This window comes from Lepidochelys olivacea (assembly GCF_965140295.1).
Source record: "Lepidochelys olivacea isolate rLepOli2 genome assembly, chromosome: 26".
Lineage (NCBI taxonomy): Eukaryota > Metazoa > Chordata > Testudines > Cheloniidae > Lepidochelys > Lepidochelys olivacea.
In genome coordinates, this window is record NC_140436.1 from 2515642 (window position 1) to 2521707 (window position 6066).

The window sequence follows — 6066 nt, forward strand, 5'->3', positions numbered from 1 at the left end:
CTATTCCTGGATCCCGCACCGACCCACTGTGCAGCCCCGGACGCCTGGGTCCTGTTCCTGCCTCTGGCTCCCACACCGACCCACTGTGCAGCTCCGGACGCCTGGGTCCTGTTCCTGCCTCTGGCTCCCACACCGACCCACCGTGCAGCCCCGGACGCCTGGGTCCTGTTCCTGTGCCCGGCTCCCACACCGACCCACCGTGCAGCCCCGGACGCCTGGGTCCTGTTCCTGTGCCCGGCTCCCACACCGACCCACCGTGCAGCCCCGGACGCCTGGGTCCTGTTCCTGTGCCCGGCTCCCACACCGACCCACCGTGCAGCCCCGGACGCCTGGGTCCTGTTCCTGTGCCCGGCTCCCATACCGACCCACCGTGCAGCCCCGGACGCCTGGGTCCTGTTCCTGTGCCCGGCTCCCACACCGACCCACTGTGCAGCCCCGGACGCCTGGGTCCTGTTCCTGCACCTGGCTCCCACACCGACCCACTGTGCAGCCCTGGACGCCTGGGTCCCGTTCCTGGGCCCGGCTCCCATACCGATGCACAGTGTAGCCCCAGACTCCTGGGTCTTTTTCCTGGCTCTCACATTGACCCACCATGCAGCTGTGGACTCCTGGGTTCTATTCCTGGGCCTGGCTCCCACACCGACCCACTGTGTAGCCCCAGACTTCTGGGCCCTTTTCCTGGCTCCGATGCTCACTTGTTATGTGGCCATCAGTTTGCTATGGTCCTATGCCTCTTTCCAAAACTGCCTCACCCCTGTGGCCCATGAGTCCTGGGTTCTGTTCTCAACTCTGACACCAAGGCTTCTTATAGCATATAGTCTCTCTATATATGTATATGATTTATAGTCTCAGCTCTGTCACTGACTTACCAGATGAACGTGCACAAGTCATTTTGTCTTGACTTGAAGTCATTGACTTTCAATAGGCTCCTAAATCTCTGTTGAAGATGAGAGATTAGGTCCATCAATGGCTATTAGCAAAGATGGTCAGGGATGCAATCCCATGCTTGGGCCGATGCTAAACCTCTGACTGCCAGAAGCCAGGCATGGAAGACAGGGCTGGATCGCTCCATAATTGCACTGTTCCATACAATCCCTGAAGCACTGGTACGGGCCACTGTTGGAGACAGACTACTGGGCATGATAGACCACGATCACCCAGCATGGCAGTTCTTATGACTTACATGCTTTTGAAAATTTTACCCTTAGCGTTTTTGCACCTCAGTTTCTGCATCTGCAAAATGGGGGTTGTAGTGAAAGTCTGTGAATTAACATTTGTAAATGCCTTGGCTGAAAACTCTATATGCAGCCAGCTCAGGTAAAGTCACGCTCAGCTGACTGGCTGCAAGCACAATTCCATGCTGGGAAATTCAGTGCACGCAGTACTGCTGATAGTTGGCATTGCAGAACCAGCTAGCATCCCAGGTGTCTGCAAGTTGATGGACACAGTCACTCTTGAAATACAGAGACAGGATGGGTGAGGTAATATCCTTTATTGGATCAACTTCTGTTGGTGAGAGAGACAAGCTTGGAGCTTACTTAGCCAGAGCTCTTCTTCAGGTAGCCTGAAAGCTTGTCTCTTTCACCAGCAGAAGACGGTCCAATAAAAGCTTTTTCCTTACAACATGGCTACAACATCACTGCAAGCAACTCTTGAAATGTACAGTTTTTAGCTTTCTGAAAGGAACCAGGACTCTGTCGCTTCCCTTCTTTATCTATTACCCACACCACGTGACACACAACAGCATGGACTGCTGTCGGAGAACTAGCAGTAGCCACTTGGCTCCATCAAATTAGTAAATTACATTCACACACAGGAATAGTTTTCTACAAATGCAAGTGTGCAAAAGATTTCTTTAGCCCTCCGTGGCCTGGAGCCATTGCTCCACTTTGGGAGCTGCCCTGCTGTCAGAGCTCATGGCTGTGACCTCAACACAGTGAGGGCTGGCCAGTCGAGGCCAAGGAAAGCCAGATGCTGAAGAGTTAGCTTGGATTGCCCCCCCGTGATGGTACTATGGGGGTGCTGTGCAGCTTGGAGGTGCTGTCTTTTGGATAAAATGTTTGTTCTTTTTAGGTGTGGGTGAAAGTGACTGAAACCCACCCATAATGCTGAGAAGTAGCATTAGACAGGTCTTTGGCTACAGGGGGTTCAAAATGTCAGGGAGGAAGGTATGGGCAGGAGCAGACTAAAGAGGCCTTTTCCCTGCAAAGGGGCTAGCAGCAACGGGGGGGAGTTAGATAGTTGGACAGGGGGGCAGTGCTGGAGAAGCCTTTGTCCCACAGTGAGGCTGAGACAGATACATTTCTATTCTACCTGCCTTAATTTTCTTTCTGCATGGGAAAGATTTCAGCAAGTTTCTTTGGAAATCAAAAACTCCTGAACTCCACCTGACTGACACTAATCCAATGTCAATCTCAAACTGCGAAGTGGCTGTTAGACCATGTCACAAATTCTTTGCCTCTCTTATTCCTGGTTTGACAAATCTGTAGGTGATTTAAAAAATCTGTTTCCTATTCAGATGCACGTTTGGCCAGACTGAGGAGTAATAATAAGAAAAGTGACAGACCATGCAAAAATATATTAAATCTTCAGCATCCATAATTGTTGAAGGGGACTTAAGAAATATAGAAAAGACATATAAAATGTCAATAAAGGAGAATAATTTGATCTTTACACTTGATAGATCTCCCAGGGTATATATAACAAACCTGTCAGAAGAATTCAGCACCATTTAGAAATAAGGAATGAAATATCTGCAATATTTGTCAATTCAAATTTTACAGCTCTTAAATAAGTGCAAAGGGGCACCTGGGATGAAATATGCCCTGGATTAGATTTTTTAAATGCTTGCCCAGATTTAAGGCCTTGATAAAATGTATTAAATCTTTAAAGGTTTTAATGAATCTAGTGTGTGTTTCATAAATCAAGAACTGCTGTCCAGCCACCTCTTGGTTTAATAAGAGTAAACTAGGAAATTGCTCTGAGCTGAAACAAAATACATATAATATTTAGAAGTAATAGATTTTTAAAAGCAGGGTGTTTTTTGGCTCACCAATGGGGTTTTGCTTCATAACGCTCAAGCTATATTGTTACTTTAAATGGGAAACCATCTGTGGCCATGTGTTTAACAGTATCAAGATGTGAACTAGGACAAAGGTAAATATTACTTGTAATAATCCTGGGGGGGGGGAAGCCAAGAAATCATTATTTTTAGACCCGGGGCCAGGAACACGAGGTGCTGTCTGTGCCGCTGCTCTCTGTTTTTTAACAGCAGAGCCTTTTTTATATTAACAAATGGTTTACTACATCCACTTCTCTCTAGTGCTTGAAAACTTTTTTTTCTCTCCTCCTCCACCCATCTTCCCTGGCCTGGTGAAGGGGAGCCCCTATACAAATATTTCGCAGGTTTTACTGCAAAGTTAATTGAGATGTTTGAAAGTCTTTGAAATATTCTTGTTAACGCCATTGTCTCCTGCCTGTCTGCAGTGTGAAGACCAGGAAAGTCTTTCCCCTTTTAATAAAGGTGCAATATTTTATTTCATTACCTTCCTCCTGGCCCTTTACAAGCCCTGGCTACAAAAGCATAAAAGGGAATGACTGATAATGGATTAGAACAGGTGGACAAACACCGTGTTAAAAGTGAGCTGGCTCTTTGTCCATTGTCTTTGAGGAAACCAAACATTCTTTGCTCTTTGTGTACAAAAGCTTGTGGTGTTGTTAAGCTCTGCAGGAGACAAATCTGTGGCCCCCATAAAGTGCTGTGTAAAAGTCTGTCTAACCTCATTAACTGTCACAAGTAACAATACTGAGCTGGCAAAAAAGGCAATTTTGGGCTTGTTGGTCATTAATCACTGCTTGACAGTTGTGAATAGAGGTGGAAAAACTATGTCCCCATGGCTCCTGCTTTGGAGTTTAAGGTTAGCCCAGTATGTACCATGTTACTGGGAGATGTGGGGCTTTGGGTTAATAACAACACCACAGTCATGGGGCAGGAATCTCACACTATCCAGTGGGCCCTTAATGAGGCTTGTATGTTACCTCTCAGTTGTCATGTCTGTGCTGCAAGGATGTAGCCCAGATATGACTGACATGGTGCCTGTCGCTGCACCCCGCCCCAAGAAATACACTCTACCTTTGCAAGGAAGGGCTGCAGCCAATGGGCGTTCCAGGAGACATAGCATTCCTGGTAACAATGGGGAGCTGGAGGACCCTCTTTAGGGGCTCCAGGGGGGAGTGGCACAACTCCCATTGACTTCAGTGTGAGAGTGTCACAATATGTAAGCTATATAACTGGCTAGAGAGTTTTCCATCTCTTCCAAAGGGAACTGGGACAGGTGACCTAGCTGCTGCATGGCTGCAGGCGCTGACTAGCTAAATCCAATGGAAGTGTAGGATCCCGGTGACTGGATGACGTCAGGGACTGTTAATGGGATGAGGAAGGCTTTAGCTCCATCTCACCTCTTTAAAGCCTCATAGAGAATTCTTAGGATCCGACACCAGCTGTTTCATGGCTGGTGTAAAGGTCTCAGCCAAGTTCCCGGTGGAGAAGCATCCCTGTTAAAAAGCAAAGAGGAGAACACCTCCAAAGCTGGTACTGATGCCCTTGCTGATAGTCCCAGAGGGAGGGCCGGGACTGCAGGGAGCACGAAGACTGAGCTGCCCTCTCACATCTACAGGTGGTCTGCACTGAACTGGAAAGGGAGCCTGAGGGGAGCTTGGGTTGTACCTCTTCTGTGTAGAGGAGACTTCAGATTCCAGAAGCCCCGGTCCCATTACATGGAACTACTGCTGTGTTCTCTGCAGCACACAGAGCAAGGCACTAGTGATACCTGATTTTCTAGCCCTATGTCTGAATCCTTGACTGTCTCCAGTCATGATGACTCCACAGCTTACCTTTATCACTGCTTGCTGCATTGCCTGAGGATGCCTTAGAAGAGTTATGAGGCTTGTTTGCAGCCCTACCCCCTCAGACTGTGATCTCATCATCAGCTGAACAGGCCTGGCCCTGGTCAGGATTTGCATGAGAGACCTCAGAAAAGCTTCAGAAAGGGCTGTTAATGTCTGGGTAGATGGTGCTCTCCAGTGGTCTGGACTCAACCCATACCCCACCATAATGTGAAGGGAGTGCTCCGCTGATGGAGGAGTCATCCTTAAGACGAGCCATAAAAATCAGGCCTTAATTGTTCATGATCTTTAATGATCCCCTGGCATTTTTATTATTTGTACTGTGGTCGCACCTGAAATGAACTAGACACTGTACACCAGGAGTAGGCAACCTATGGCCCGCGTGCCAAAGGCAGCATGCGAGCTGATTGTCAGTGGCACTCACACTGCCCGGGCCCTGGCCACCGCTCCGGGGGGCTCTGCATTTTAACTGAATTTTAAGTGAAGCTTCCTAAACATTTTAAAAACCTTATTTACTTTACACACAACAATAGTTTAGTTCTATATTATGGACTTATAGAAAGAGACCTTCTAAAAACGTTAAAATGTATTACTGGCATGCGAATCCTTAAATTAGAGTGAATAAATGAAGACTCGGCCCACCGCTTCTGAAAGGTTGCCGACCCCTGCTATACACCCTTATCAAGAGGCCCTGCCTCAATAGCCCTCTAGTGCTAACCCCGCTGTCCTGGCCAAATTCCACATGAGTTCTGTCTCCTTAAATTCTACATCACGCTATTTCTCCCTGCCCATGCACTGCCCATTGCAGCTACTCCTGCCTGCAGGACCTTTCCCCATGTCTTATGCTAAGCTGTTGGGAGTGTTGCCAGTACCATTAAATTGATTGCCAAATTCCCGACAAAAGACATTGGTTATTTTCTGGGTGGTACTGAGTTGGTGCCCTCAGCTCCCTGTGGTGACACACACGCTGGGGCCTGGATGTAAAACCGAACTGTCAGCTGGAGGTGTGACCAATTAATGTACCCACTCCTCTGTTGTTCTGGAGGAGGAGATGGGGCCAGAATACAGCCAGACCACCAAGGAAAGTGCATTGTTTAGTTCTGGGGAACGGTACCACCTTAAGAGCCTCGGAGACTAATATCCTCTACTCGTAGAATAAGT